This window comes from Lontra canadensis, unplaced genomic scaffold, assembly GCF_010015895.1.
Source record: "Lontra canadensis isolate GAN:19392208 unplaced genomic scaffold, GSC_riverotter_1.0 scaffold4, whole genome shotgun sequence".
NCBI lineage: Eukaryota > Metazoa > Chordata > Mammalia > Carnivora > Mustelidae > Lontra > Lontra canadensis.
Window position 1 is genome coordinate 324,232 of NW_022630998.1, and position 16,334 is coordinate 340,565.

A 16,334-nucleotide genomic window follows, 5' to 3' on the forward strand; every position below is an offset into this window, starting at 1 on the left:
GCCCGGGCGTCTGATCCTTTCCAAGTTTGCACCGGGCGATCCCGGCGGGTGTCGCCCCTGCTTCCCACAGCCCCCGGGCCCCCTTTGTGCCGCGAGTCCGGGCGGCCCGGGCAGCGGCGGCGCCTCTGCAGAGCGGGTTTGGGGGAAGGTCTCTATAGTAACCGCGGCGGCGGCTGCCGAGCGGCAGCTTTCCTCTGGGGAAGGGGGGAGACAGCCCCTGCCTCGGCTGCCAAAGGATTGTTCTCTTCCTTTGCCCGTTTCGTGTGGTGGTTATCCGCGCTGCCACCTCACCTCGTGTCGGAGGCGGGGATGGGCAGGGCCCCAGCTCCTGAGAGCCCAGAGGACGAGGGGCCAAGTAATAGTAACAGCGACAGTACCCAATGACAATACTAATCAGCGCGGAAGGGGACGGCTGGGGTGGCTGCCGCTCCGGGGAGCCCCATGCGCATTCCCGGGGCTCCCTGGCTGCCTCCCGCTCCAGCCGGGGCTCAGAGCTGCCCCGGGCGCTGTCCTGCTTCCCAGGCTCGTCCGCGTCGATTTGAGCCGGAACGTGCCTCTCTCGGCCTTCCCTCGTGGTGATGACTTTCATCTGCAGGTGGTAAGTGAGGTGAACTGGTATTTTGGCTATTGTCAAATGCCACGTTTTGTTTATTTCATTTTTTACGAAAAGAAAAGAAGGGAAAATTATGAGCCATTCCTGGCAGCCATACAGTTTCCACAGGAAATACTAGCATTCTTTGAGGAACACGCTACTGCTTGCAGCGAAGAAAGTCTTTACGAAACAAAAAGGCAACAGCATTGTTGCTCGTTTTTCAATGGACCGTAAGGGGGGGGTGTGGGAGGTGGAACGTGTTGTTTTTTCCTGTGGGAACCTTGCTTTCCTTGGGAAAGTTCATTGAGGAAGCAGTACTCTTGGTGTCGGTTTTGCCCTGGCTGGTGGCTGGGCCTCCTCACTTCTCTCCACTATGAGGGACAAGTGCCCATCAGAGAGCCTGGAGGCAGGGAAGAACTCAGAGGAAGGGAGAGCCTGGGCAGGACAGTCTAACCACACACCACGTGCTGTGGAGTCCGGCCAGGGTGCATTTTGCAAAATGAAATAAGGGCTGTCTGGGGAGGTTTATGAGGATTACATGTGTGCAGAGAATGTCAGTTCTCCAAGGTGTCACTCTAAACACATAATTTTCAAGCACCACTTTCCTTGCTGAATCTGCAAGAAGGCAAAAACCTATTTCTCTTATTACGGAGCAGACATCCCCATTGGGAATGGATTGAAATCTGTATTTCATTTGTACATATTGAAATTTTAAAAGGCAGAGAGAACAATGTCTAGGGAAGCAGTATGCTAATGTGTTCGCATCTGGGAGATGTCTATTGGCTACTCCTCATGCAGCTCAATGTTCATTTAGGCTCAGCGTGGTTCGTGGTTCCAGTGGAAGGGGCTTTAAGGGGTTCTTAAAACTATTTGAAGAAGGTGTGACATTTTGCTGTCAATCACGGAAGTCTCTCCCAAAGGCAGTTCTAACTGGAGATTACCCATAGCCAAATATGTAGGAGTTCCCATGTCTAGAATCAGAAAGAAGGTGGTACTTCTCTAAGGATCTTTTGGACATCTCAAAAATAAAATAGAACAAAATAAGGGATATAACTTTGAATGTAAACTTCATTTTCTCCATCCGAAGAATTTCATGAAGGAAGGTTACAGGACAATAGATGTGAAGTGAGGCTGCATTTATTGATTTGACATTTACTATGTGTTGATGTCCGAAAGGAAGTGACTAGCGTAGATGAATCTCTCTCTATACTATGTCACAGCTTTGCTAATTCCAGGCACTTGGTGCAGGTGTCTGTGGAAATGTGGAACAGAGGCCAAGAAACTTTGTGAGCGCCGTTGTTTTGGAAGGAGCTGTAGTAGTATTTTACAGCTCTTAAGAGGAGGGAAACCCACACAAACATTTAATACAAACAAATGATCTTTGATATTATCAGAGAAAGCCTGGAGCTGTTTTTCTTGCCAGATTTAAGGCATTGCTTGTCAGAAGAGGAAATCTCCCAAGAAGCAGGTGCACCATTATAAAAAACACAAGGGAAATTCTCTTTTAAATGCAAAAATCTAATTGAACCAGCAACAAGAGAATCAGTGACACTCTTAGAATAGAACCCTTATTTTTGGCAGTCTGTCAGGTTATAGTTGCAAACCACATAGGAGAAATCTGTGTCTTGGGAGAACAATAATATCCTGGCAAAAATCTAACAATTGCTCCTGTGAAATTTTTACCCTTATGTATTTGTTTCCTTGGGTGCCTTTGATTGACAAGCAGGTTTAGTTACAAGGAGTAATTTATGGAAAATGAATCAATAAATCAGTTACTTGTAGGATTTATACCGTGGATGATTTTGCATTTCACATGGATGAGATAACCAGATTTCATGTATAGTTTGCATCTTCACTCTCTTTTAAGCTTTAAAGTCAGTGACCAAGTTATATGTTGAAATTATGACTATGAATTGATGAGACTGATGGCTAGGCCCTGGGCAAGCACTAATTGATTCCTAAACAGTTGCAGTGTATTCATTTCACGCATGTGTGGCATATAAAAATATGAAGTGCACAATCTCTTCACAAGGCACTTAGAAGGGAGGAAACAGGACCCACAAAAGATACCTTATGGTCGAGCACCCAAGATGCTGAATAGTCATTGGAAAGGAGTTCTGGGGAGAAAATGACCAAATCAGCTCACATGTGCTATCAGTTAGGGGTCGCTGCCTAACCAATGACCCCAAAACGCAGTTGCTTAAATCAGCTACTGAAGCTCATGATTCTGTGGTCCGTGGTTTGGGCTGAGCTCAGCTGGGTGGTTCTTCTGCTGAACTTGACGGGCATCTTCAGTCTGCTGGTAGGTGGGCTGCTGGCAGGATGAGGGGATGGCTTCGGTTACATCTGGCAGTTACCATGCTGTTAGCCGGATGAACAGGTGACCAAGACATGTACCTCCTGTTCTTGAGCCGACGAGACTGGGCGTCTTCACATAATAAACCCTGTACCAAGAGCAGCAAAAGAGCAAGTGTGAAGCCTCTGCTTATATCCTATTTGTTGCCCTCCCATGGGTCAGATCAAATCACAAGGTTCACCTTGCATTCAAGGAGTGTAGAAAGATGCCACTTATAATGAGAGACAGCCACACACACACACAAAATTGCAGCCCTTTCCGGCCCCCAATTTATTGCATGTTTGAACAATCACTTTGGCCTTATGTTTTCTACGAAGGAAGAGTCTACTGTAAGTCAGGAGAGATTAGTGGGCAGGCCAGAATTTAGGTTAGGAAATGAACTGTACATCACTGTCTTGTAGTCTTTGTTCTGTAAACCTTGGGTAGGTGAGGAATAATGCAGTGATGGTAAAATTTGAGTCACAACCTTCTGCCAGGGGCGTCAGATTGGTTTGGAGACAGTAGGCTGGTGGCAGAGTTGGGAGACCATCGTTGGGAGGTGAGGAAAGCTCTGGCAAAGGAGGAGGCAGAGACAGTGGAAAGGAGGGGATCACTCTGGGTGGGGGTCCCATAGTTTAGGTTTAGGTGACTGCTGATGATAGGGCATGACTGAAAGCCTCCAGTCCAAATCATTCTGAAATTTTAAAAAAGCTTAAGTGTCTGAAGGGTTGGATGTGCCATCATGAGAAACAGAGAAATCAGTAAGTGGTTTATTTGGGGGGAGAAGAAGAATTCAGTTCCAGAAGGGTTGATTAAAAGAGATAAATTGAATGTGAAAGGACTTCATAAACTGCAGAGTATGTATAAGGTTAGCTGTGGCTTAGTGCTTAAGCTGCAGTGAATTGTATAGACTTGAGTTTCTCTAGAGTAAAAGCAACAGAAACCAAAAGGCAACCTGGAGAATACCTCAGAGGTCAAAGGGAAGTCAGAAGAGCCACTTTCGGGATGGAAAGGGAATCACCATGGGGTCGGGGGAGTAAGAACTCGAGTTCTTTTCCTGCAAAGCACAGCCAGAGGTCTGCCCGTGGACTTAGCATACCCGCAAAGAGAAAACCTTTGGGGGTGCCTGGGTTCAGTCAGTTGGGCATCTGACTCTGGGTTTCGGCTCCCATCATGATCTCAGAGTTGTAAGATGGAGCCCTGGGTCGGGCTCTGCCCTCAGCACGGAGACTACTTCTCCTCTTCTCTCTGCGCCTTCCCTTGTTCTCTGTTTCTCTCAAATAAATAAATAAAATCTTAGAGAGAGATAAACCTTTGGCCCAGCTTGAATGGCATGCACACTGCTTAGCTGGGCACGTTAGCTGACAGCCCCACTAAGACAGCACCCAGTGGGGATTCGATAGGAGGACAGGGGCGTACTGCTGTCAGAAGTGAAACTGGACCCAGGGGCGCAGAACCAACACATGCCCCGCAGAAATGAACCCTTGCAGATTTATTTGGACCTAGCAACCTGAGAAGCCCACAGGGTGGGAGCTGACAGTTCAGGCCTATTACCTAGAGCTCTGCAGGTGCATTCATAAGAGTTAAACCTATGCTAGTGTCGGGGGCTTTGCATGGAAAGAGAGTAAAGAAAGAAGGCCCAACATCGCACGTCCTCCAGGCTCCTCCATAAAAATCAGCGGTTGTTTTATTAGAGGGGAGAGGAATTCAAAACGCGTTCAACGCTTTTTCACCTAAGGGCTCAGTGAAGGTGCGGCTTTACCAGCGTGGGTTTATTGATGGCCAGTCTGAAATTCAGGTGGCCTCGTCCACATCAAGTGCAGCTGCGGGCCAGACAGAACCACCTGGCCGCTCTGGCGTCGCACAATTAGTCTGAACAGCGCACACAGCTGCTCGTTATGGAAGGCCGCGGATGGACCCGCTCAAATCCAAGCACACCACTTTTATTGCTGCTTTTGTACAAGTCTAAGAACTCTGAAGATATTCCATAAATGTTAATTTAATGAGTGAATGTGCCATGATCTGGTACAGTAACATTTTCTAAAGCAGTCTGGTTTGACTTTTCATTAGTCACAGTAGAATTTGCTATAAAATCCCTAAATGTCTTCTGTAGATTCAAATGTTTCAAGGTACTATTGTCTCAGTAACGGAGGTTTTTATAATCCACCACTCAACAGACCTAGCCTTTCCTTTTTTGAGACACGGTTTTCTTTACTTCTTATCTTTATGGGCGGCTCTTGGCCGCAAGTCATAGAAGCCCAGTTTATACTCGGTTAGGCAGGAAGGGGTATATATTGGCTCCCGTAGAGGAAAAGTTCAGGAAGAATCCAGTTCTCATTTCCCCTCTTCTTCGTGGTGGTGAGATGGTCAACAGCAGCTTCAAGCTTAACCCCTGCAGGAAAAGAGAGTAATTCGGGATTAACTTGAATTACTGGGCACTTGCCGTTGCCTGAACCAGCTACTTCGGCCAGGGGTTTGGAACATGTGACCTGGCTTGTCCTTGATAACATGCCCGGGCCTGGCGCCTAGGGAAACAGGAGGAGCAGTCTGCGTGGGGAGGCGGGAGATGGGGAATGCAGGAGCTGCACAGGAGGGTGACCAGCAAAACCCTCCTAAACCCAGTGGGCTGAGAGCAGGAAAGGGGTTGTTCTTAAGAAGAAAATACAGAAAAGTAGAGAAAGGGGACACCATGCAAGCAAAGGGGCAGGTATCTTCTCTCGCATCTGTTTTCCCTGGTGGACGAATTGCCCTCTCACTCTGCCCCCAAGCCGTGAACCTGAGAATGATCCTAACGTGACCTCCACCTTGTCAGTCACCACGACTTCCTGCTCTGTCTCCCCCTTATCCTTTCCCCATTCGTTTAGAGTTAGAGCCTCCGTTTCACCCTGCACAACCCCCCCTCTGAAAATGCCACACCCAGTCTATCCACTTCAGCTCTGTCCTCCCCACCATGGCCCCAGTGCTCTTTCTAAAGAACAAAGACATGAACTTGAATTTTGGGTAACTGCCTAAGTGGGTGAGTAGGAGGGAGGTGCTCCGCAAGGCTTCTTCCAGCTGCCTCCATTATCGCGTGCTGTGCAGAACTGTGCAACTCCAAGGTCCCCAAATGCTCCATCTTCTCTCATTTTCATGTATTGGCCTGTGCTTTTGTCTCTATGGACTGTTGTTTCCCCTTTCATGACCTTACTTGACCTTGAACATCCACCCCTCCTTCCACACTCAACCCAAGTATTGCTCTTGCAAGAAGCCTTTGCTGAACCCTCGGTCCAGCCCAGCCCTGCATCATAGTTGACTTTGAAACCTTGTTTCAAACTCTGGGATCTGTGACTGACTCTCCCAGAGCGCTCACAGTGACAGCTGTGTGGTGATTTTTGGTCTTTGTGTACCCCTGTACCTAGCCAGGGGCTCCTCACAGCAAAGTTAGTCAAGAAGCTGCAGAGGAATGAGTGAAAACTCTGCACTGAGTCATTCATCTCGGTGATTTTCAAGGTTCACTCTATTTCCTTTAACTCGACTCTTAAATTTGCGCCTCACAGTGTTGGCTCCGAAAGCAGGTTCTCTTTGAAATTGCTGCTTGGACACTTTTCAGCTGTTTCCCCAGGTCCTTGGCGTGCTTGCTGCCTGCTTGGTTGCTAACAGCTACTTCAAGGAAGAGGCTGAAAAACATCAGTGGCCCAAAGTCAGTCTCAAAGCTAGAATGTATGGCTCAGAGAGCAGATGAGGAATGCTTCCCACCCCCCACCCTTCCCCCCCCCGCCATAAAAGAGGTTATTTAATAGTTAATATTTATGAGGCACTTACTCTGCGTTGGGTGCTTAACAGATGACTTCCAATTATTTTCTTATTAATTCTCACAGCAGCCCTAGGAAGAAGGGATTATCATGATCGACCCTTTTTCTGCATAGGAGGAAACTAAGATTTACAGGGTTGGAGAGGCTTGCTTGCCCCTCAGGTCCTTCTGGTGCTTGTCCAGCTGTCAGACACTCTGGGTAGTTGACGAAGAGAGTCAAGCTATGATTGGGCTCTTCCAATTCACCCATTAGGATTTTTGGTGTTACTGCTCTTACCTGAAGGGACCACCTCCTAAGAATAAAACATGCCACTTGCCGGGGCATCTGGGTGGCTCATTGGGTTAAAGCTCATGGTCCTGGGGTCGAGCCCCACATCGGGCTCTCTGCTAGGCGGGGAGCCTGCTTCCCTTCCTTTCTCTGCCTCTCTCTGCCTACTTGTGATCTCTCTCTCTGTCAAATAAATGGATAAAATCTTAAAAAAAACAAAAACAAAAACGAAAAACCTTCCACTTGCCTCCCTTGGCCTTTGAATATGTCAAAAAGACTATGGAAACAGATGTATTTAAAGCAGTAAGGACTCTGGTACTACAGTGGAAATGAAGAGGATTATCTCTCTCAGAAATTTCCTGTCATATTCTTGTGGTTCTGCTATTGCCCGATGTCTGAGGGGCTGTTGAGGGCTTTTAATTTTTTAAGGATTTTATGTATTTATTTGACAGAGAGCAAGAGAGCACAAGCAGGGGGAGTAGACTTCCTGCTGAGCAAGGAGCTCAGTTGTGGGTCTCGATTCCGGGACTCCGAGATCATGATTTGAGCTGAAGGCAGACATTTGACCGGCTGAATCATCCAGGTGCCCCAAGCCTGTTGAGGTTCTGATGACAGTTATGGGTACTCTCCTCAGAGGAAATAGATGTGCCCCCATACCACTGAGCTCACGGGCTTTTGCTTGTGGATTTGCTATGGCTCCATATACTCCAGGTTAGAAACCTTGTTGAGAAGCTCTGATCTAGAAGAAAGATAATAATAGCCATTGTTGTATGTTGATCACCCCCTGCAGGTCACCGTTTTTCCAGTGTTTACCCAGTGCCAGTCCTTTGGGAGAAGTACAGAGCAGCAAAGCACTCCTCGAAGATGTGGATTTTGATCCCCATTGGAAGGGGTGGGGAGGGAAGGTAGGGGAAGAACATGGTTTCCCAGCCAGCAAGGGGTGAGAGTGGGATGGAACACAGGACCTACACCTGCATCGTTTCCATGCTCACTTGCTCCTCTTACCATGCTGGGCGTGAGTGACACAGGTGCCCCGGAAATTCCAAGCCTCCGTTAGACTGACTCTCCTCACCCTTCAGCGTCCCTTTTGGAAGTGGGTCACACGCTGCTTCTGCTGGGGGAGCTGCTGGGAATGTCTCCCCTGCTGGAACTGACAAGGGCTGGGCAGGTCTTAGTGCCTCTCCTCTTTCCCCCATGAGGACAGCTCACACCCGCGTCTGAGACCTATATCGCAGCTGCTGGAGCCTGCCTAGGTGAGCGCTTCTCTCATTCCTGAGTGCAGTTTGCACACCCGGCAACCTTAACCACACAAGTCCCCTGCAGCAAAGCTGGCTGCAGATTCTCCATAGGAACCCCTTCCCAGACAGTTATTTTGAGCCCGCTGTACGCTGGGCACCTCTCAGAGCCGGAGTGACCTCACAGATGTGGTTCCTGAGCTCATGGTATTTCCATCAAGTCTATATCTCGCTGGGAAGGAGGCGAACAAGGAAATAAAGTGTGGTGTTGTAGGAAAAAGGAAGTGTAAAGGATTGATTCCACTCCAGTTTCCACTCTTTGCGGCTTTACAACTCTAGGCACAAACGTGTCTCCTTCTCTAGCACTTTCCTCTGTCCCCTGGGATGTCAAGAGTCCTGATTTCCAGAGACTTTAATAGAGTAACGGGGACCCAGGCGCCCCAGGGCATCTCAGCCACCTGTTTGCAGAAGAGCAGGCAGAGTGACCAAATGACCAGCCAGAGACACGGGGCTAACCAGTTGGTCTAGTCCCCAGCAGAGCACAGCTCCCTGTAAACCACAGGCTGCTTCTAATTTATTTGTGATGTGATGATTGTCACTTTGGCCTTTATGTTGTGGTCTCCCTGCTGCACATGAATCTGGCAGGCGTGCCCTGCTCGGGAAGCAAACAGTACCAGCCTCTGCTCCGTCTTTGCAGCCCTTGAGACATGCCCCTGGGGGCTCTTTTCTATGCAGTTCCTCCTCCCTGCTCGCCCACCTGTGCCACCCCTGCCCCTGAGCCAGCCTCCCATGTTATTTCCCCAAGTGTTGCCTTATGGCTCCTTAGACCAGAGAACTGGCGGATATCAATAACAGATCCATGAATGTGAGCCACTTAGGTAATTGGAAATTTTCTAGTTAGCACATAAAGAAAAGTAAGAGGAAACAGGTGGAATTAATTTTAACAATGGATTTTACTAACCCGATATATCCCCCAATATGAGCATTTCCACATGTAATATAAAAAAAAGATTAACCAGATAGCTTTTGTTCTTATTTTCCATATTTTCTGAAATTTGGCATGTATTTTATTTTTAACTCAGACCCTAGGCCCATTTGTGCTACTCAGGAGCCTCGTGTGGCTTGTGGCTCCCATGGTGGACTCCAGGCTTGGGCTCTGAGGAGGCTTGGGCTCCCTTAGCAATCAGCTTGAACCTCTACTGTTGCCTCTGTTGGACATGGTGGTCTGTGCCCTAGAACGTGGGCTCTTGAGGTCAGGGAGGCATCTGTCATCTTCCTCCCCCTGGTGAGGAATGCAGTATGTGGGAGGCCCACCCACATTTGGTCTCTGGTACATTGGGAATTCATTAACAGATGAGGAAACGTTATTTGTTACCCTCAGGAACTGCAGGGTTTGGGGTGTGTGTGTGTGTGTGTGTGTGTGTGTGTTGGGATGGGGACTTGCCTCACATGACCTCTCTTTGCCTGTCACTGCCTGGCTCTGTCTAGTGCCACAGAACTGCATTTGAGTAGGACTGAATGGACAGGAAGCCTCTACTGGTGAAAAGGCATGTCCCAGCCTAGAATTGTTCTGAGCTCCTATATGTCTCCTTCAGCTTCAGGCTTCATGAACTCTTAACACTGAGTACTAGGACAACTTACACACAGCCCCATATGTTAAAGCGTACTGGTCTTATTTAATAGGATAACAACAACAAGGACAAACCCAAATAAATAGGATAGACCTAACTAACACAAACAAGGCCAGCTGATATCCAGAACATTCAATATACAGGGAAGGAATTGCTGTGTCATGGAGCTGTAAGAGTCATCCTCATGAGATCTTTCTCTGTTTCCAGTGGTTTGGGAGTCATCATGCCTCCCCCGGGAGAACTGGAGAGTGGTATCCGGAGTAAATTAGCATTTGCACATACAGCTTATAAATTTTGTGAGTGCTTCAAACCCACTAACGGGCATGTGCCCATTGGTCCACTTTACCAATGGTAAATGTCACTTGAAATAATTCATACAGCCAAGTCTCACAGATTGGCACTCCCATAAAGCCATACTAACCACATATTCAAATAAATGCAAAGTTTGAAAATGGAAGAAAATACTGTGTTTGATCTGGGAAGTCCTATAAATATTTTAAGAGATTCTTGTCTAAGAGAAGAGTATAGTTACTTCAGGCCCAATTGAAGAGTGCTTTGAAATAGAAAACAGAATTAGGCATAACCTCCATTTCACCATTGATAACCAGTTTCCACCTGGAAAGCTCATGAGCCTGCTTGGGGGTTTTCGTGTCTCAGAGGGCCCGTGGGGAGAAGTCAGTGCTGCTGTCACACACTATGAGGGGGTGGGACAGGGATGAATGAGCCTCAGAAACTGAACAGTTCCTCAGCTAAACCGTTTGGAACAGTTTGGAGACAAGGTAGCTTGCCAGTATTTTTGCAAAGTACATTCTAAAAAGTTAAAAAAAAAATCATAGCCTATATCATAGACATCATATGGTAGAAAACTGAACGCTAGCCATGTTTAAGTAATTGGAAGATCCTTTTTTTATAAGTCAAGGATGGTTCGAGATAGACAAAGCTTTACATCTGTTTGGAGATGTAAACAGCGGTTTAGAGAATGCTGCTTTCATCTGCGTCTCTCAGGAAAGAACTCGTGTCTCTCTGTGACCGTAACACGCTTGGTCCAACATGACGGCTCTGCTGTGCTGTGTTGGTGTAATTGAAAACCTATAAAAAGGCTGAGAGCTACTTTTGAATTGGCTCGCTGAGCTTGGACTGGATCTGTCAAAGCGGTGAAAGGTTGAAAGGAATTTTCATAAATGAGGTCTCCAAGCTGTGTTTTAACCATCGAATTCCAATGAACTCCGAGGCCCGTGAACTTGGAGAAGAGCGCCTTAGAGAAGAGCAGTCATATCAAGATGGAAATAAATGATTCATTTTCATTCCCCGAGTTCTGCAGACATAAGCACCCTTAACTGCTGATCATCATAATTTAGCAGTACTGTTGTGCACTAAAAATACAATTTAAAAGTCTAATCTTTAATTAAATTGAGTACTCACAGATTAACATGGTTACAAATCTTGGGAGCTGGATATAGCACAATGTTTACTCATGTTGCTAGGAAATAGCAGAGCTCTTTGTAAGTTACAGACTGATTTGGTAAGTAGAGGGGTGTGGGCTTCTCCCAGTAAAGACTTGATGGTTTCTTCTCACTTTCTGTCTCATAATATATGTAAATGCATGTCATGCAGCAGAAATCCTGCACACGAAGAGCTTTTGTTGGCTGCAGAAAGCACAGGTGTGTGCACCTGAGTAAACATTTGGGAGATATTTGAAGGGTGATTTTACTGTGAGCTCTTAGATGAAATAAACATCATCAAGTGTTTGGGTTTTTAAGGAACTGCATTTGTCCATTTGTTAGAATTACCAAGAGAAAGAATCGCTCTTTAAAATATAATTACCATGAGGCTAATTGATGGTTTTGCATCTTTGCCATTTGCGGGAAACGGTGAAATTCGTGCAGAAATTTGAGACAGGTTGATGGTTTTCCAGAATCATTAAAACTTGTGTGTAGGAAATCATCTCTGCTATTCTTTCTGTTCTCTTTTCCCTCCCTTTGGCAAACCTCGCTGCACGACACACTGTACAATAGTTTTTAAAAATGCAAAGCTTTAGCTTGCATAGCATGAAAGGGAGTCACTTGCCTTGTCCCTGAAAAGACGAAAGATTTCTCTGTGCTATTTCAGATAGGGTCAGGCAGCAAAGAGTGGCTTCCTCAAGCTCAAAAGTAGAACTGAGAAAAAACAAAAACAAAAAACAACCCACAGGGACAGATGACTATTTGATCTGTTCAAGGCAGCCTCTTTTCTTTGGAGCTGGTATTTCAAACCAGAGGCCCTTCCTGAGAGATGGAAAAATAGTAGGATACTTGATTGTCCCTAGGAACGACATCAGGGTTAGGATATTTATTACAGCATTTTTGTTTTTTGTTTTTGTTTTTTGTTTTTTTATTTGACAGAGAGATCACAAGTTGGCAGAGAGGCAGGCGGGGCGGGGGGGTAGGGTGAGTGGAGCCTGTTCCTTGCTGAGCAGAGAGCCCGATTTGGAACTAATCCCAGGACCCTGGGATCATGACCTGAGCGGAAGAGGCTTTAACCCACTGAGCCACCCAGGCGCCCCTTATTACAACGTTTTAACCTGCATCCAAGCTCTGAACAACGTGGGGAGAAGTAAAGGATGGTGCTGCCCCTGGGGGGTGGGGGGCCGGGCAGGGTCATGACTGCTCTCCCACATGTGCGCCCATGACCTCTGTTGGTAATGTCCACGCTTTTAACTTCCCTCTGGGTAATTGTTGAATCATCACTGCAGAAAGCAGTTGTTGATTCTGGTAAGAACTGTTTTCTCAGTCTGGGCGAGTAGCTAGCACGGTCTCAAGTATGTACTCTATGACCAGTATATACCGGCTGAATGCATGAATCCTTCAGCATGTCTTGAAAATAAATGTATTAATATTACAAGACCTAAGGCTTACTCTGTTGCAGTAAATAGAGGTTAAGGACTTGTCTTCTCAAAAGATGCTGTCATGTCACCTGTGTCATATATTTTCAGAACATCCTTCTGAGGCAGGATCCTATCAGACAAGGGGGCAGAATGCCATGTGATGGGAGGTTTCACTGCTCAGCCCCTAGTCGGAACTGGTGACGGAATTGTAAGTGGTGAGAGACATGCTATTATAGAACTTTTCTTTCAAGAAAGGAATTTGGGGATTTGACAATAATGAGATGGACAGATGAGGTAAAACTAGCACACATTACAAGCTTCTTGGGGGTGCTAATTATTTACAGTCATTCTGTCTCCCCAGACACCAGACAACATGCTTATACATGGTGTGGGGTAGAGATGGTGGATGGGGGCAGAAGATCATTCTGGTTAAGAGCTTGAACTTTCACCTTGGAGCAAGGCTTGGCTCCTTCTCTTAAAACACTATCTGCGTTTTCACATACTTGCTGAACCTCCTGATGTTTTGACATTATTTCTTCTCTTACTAACAGATAATCTTTGATTGCCTCACTTATTTAGGGTAATTTTTGGATGCTTGGGATAAATGGGAATAGTGGGTAATTGGGTTCACGCTCTTCTTTCTCCACCTGCTCTGTATGCTATTATTTTGGAACTAAATCAGCAGGTTCCTTTGTTCTCTGGCTTTTGGTTGGGTCTGGCCAGTAGGAGGCAGCATCAGGACCTGAGCAAGCAGGTGGGAAGGGAGTTTGAGCTCTTGACTTCTTGGATTCCCTCCTTAGCAGGTTACCTCTTGCTTCTGTAGGTAATGGCTCTTGGCAGGAAGCCAACTCTATCAGGCTGGTTTCTAAATTCTGGTAACTGCCCTCCTGCAGACGCTTTATGCTGATGACCATTGTCCTTTTGACTTACTCTCTCACTGTGACATCTCTTGGAGTTACTGCCCATACCTTTGTGCATGATCTCCTTATATCCTTGAACTGCATTTGCGTGTGTCACCTGTTTGCTTTTGGGAACCTGACCCATGTGATGACTTGTCTCAGAGGTCATTGTGAGAATGACATGATATAGGTAGAATTTAAAACAATGATGGGCTCATAATAAGTACTCAACAAGGTCTCATATTATTATCATCATTAGGTTTTTGTTTTTGTTTCTGTTTTCTACAGAGTATTGGGTTTGTCATAATAATTATCACTGCAGGGGCGCCTGGGTGGCTCAGTGGGTTAAAGCCTCTGCCTTCGGCTCAGGTCATGATCCCAGGGTCCTGGGATCGAGCCCCGCATCGGGCTCTCTGCTCAGTGGGGAGCCTGCTTCCCTTCCTCTCTCTCTGCCTACTGTGGTCTCTCTCTGTCAAATAAATAAATAAAATATTTAAAAAAAATTATCACTGCATTGTGTTAAAATCTTAAAAAGGTGAGAAGAAAACAACTATCATGTTGCAAAGGTTAAAAATGGGAACTGTGAAACAGAGGGAGATCAAGGACTAAGGTCAGCAAGTGCTCCCGTGGCAGAGCTGAAAAGTCAATTAAAGATATCTGACTTTGTTTCACTGCACAGGCTACATAGTCACCACATGTCTGAAAAAGAAAGTGACAACTTCCAAAGTCACTTGAAACATCACCTGCTTGGGATAATGGGGTCTGCTTCATGCAGCAAACCCTATTTGGGACCATGAAATAATAATTGGGCTGAATGATGGATGTGTCCGTACCTTCAGCTTCATAAGGCAGATGGTTGTCCAGACTGGATTTCTTCTAGGCTCTCGGTGGGTAGACGTGCCCCTGTATGGTCAGAGTTGGATAGGAGACCAGCACTGTGATGCTCGTGTAATAGATTTCCTGCACCTACATGTTTTTCTGACTTCTGTCTTTGAGTTCTCATTCTTGAATCCCATCAAATAGGTCACTGTGATATTTAGAGTCTTCTGTATGTAACGTATAGTACGCTGATGAAACTGTTGGTCAAGGATGAAAACTTAATGGAGTCCCTGAAGAAGAAGGGACCAGCTTGAATATAAAACTTTCTATGACTTCTTAACATTTGATGATAAATTTGTCCTAGTTGTTGAAATTTCAGACTGGATGGATGTATCTTTCAGTGGCTTGGAAAAATTGTGCGAGTGTTCTCAAACTAGAGAGAGTGCATTTCAGAAGTGTCTCGTTTTTACAATTAAGGAGAGTCAGGGGAGGCATAGCAATTTGAAAGGCCTTTTGAGGTCAATCCAAATAAGGATTTATATATTGTCCCTTTTGTTCAAGGAGCTGAGTAGGGAAAACACATCTCCCCTTGCCAGAATTGCTGATGCTTCTCATTTGAACATTTGGATCTCTTTTTATCCTTTCAGGTTTAAGTCAAACGTAGGCAGGCTCCCTGCCTTCTTTCATTATGAAGAATATGTTTCTCATATATCGGGCACTTAGCAAATAGGAAGTTTCCTAATTCTGTCCATCATCTGTATATTTATTGTCTTTAAACTGTCCTTTCTGGATGAGATATTATGTTAAAGTGTCATCATGATCTCTCCGTTGATCCTAACGAAGCTTCCCGTTGCTTTATTTCAGCCCATTCCTTGCACTTGGGTTCCGTCTTTCGCTATTTTTTTGCTTTGAGTTAAGTACAGTGGCGTTTTCACCGAGAGGAACCAGCATATTCACAGCATTCATTATTCTAAATGATTACACTATTGTCACCACATCAGTTGTGTTGATGTGAGTACTAGTCACGTGGGAAAAAAATTAAATTCTTAGTCGATTGTACCAAAAATATGTTACTGTACCCAAGAACCTTCTGTGGCCACTCGCCAAACAGAAGTAGTCATGAGTTCTTTAAAGCCAAGTAACTGGTGTTCGCAGATGGAAGACACATTACTTTATGCAGTCGTTCTGTAAACATGCTTTGATACCTTTCCTTCTGCAGACGCAGTCTTTTCCCTCTCTGAACTTTCTGCCTCGTGGAGGAAAAAGACTTGTATGTCCAGAGGAGAGGTGTGAGCAAGTTCTGTGCTAGGGAGGAGGCGGGAGCTTGTGAACAGCACCTGAGATGGGGAACCAGGTGGTTCAGGGCTTCCGAGGAAAGTGACCTTTGATTTAAAGCTCAAGGCCAAATGGGTGTTCACCAGGCAGAAAATTTAGGGGAAGGTGATGGGGTCTCATAGACTTGTGAAGTTCAAAGTATTTTCATGTGACTTCACAGTAAGATAGAGGTGTGGAGAGGCAGGAGAAAATGTCAAAGGCATGACCAGAGCCAAATCTTCATCTCTTTCCCACTGTGGACAAAAGGGGGCTTATGTTTCTTTTTCAGTAAGTGATGCTCATAAATAATCCTACATAGATTCCTGTGCCATCTACTCTCAAGGTTTATATGATTACCTGTGTTGGTGACTTCCAGGTTTTTCTCTCTAGCCCCGGGGTAGGGATTCTTTTTGTCTTCTGATCATGTACATTGTGGTTTTATTAACTCTCATAGTTTACACCCCCCAGAGTAAATCCAACCTTTCCCTCAAAATCTTGGCTCGTCTTCCATTTCTTAATTTAGTGAATGGCCCCAGCTTTCAAGGAAATTATCTGTAGTACTCTGTTCTTTTAAACCGTCCCCCCAGT

At 45.8% G+C, this 16,334-nt stretch overlaps 1 protein-coding gene across 6 annotated transcripts in view; it reads left to right on the forward strand.

The window, feature by feature from the left end:
* The window catches only part of SNCAIP (synuclein alpha interacting protein), a 155,601-nt gene that overhangs the window by 772 nt on the left and 138,495 nt on the right, over positions 1-16,334 (forward strand). The gene's annotated exons all lie outside the window — the stretch shown is intronic.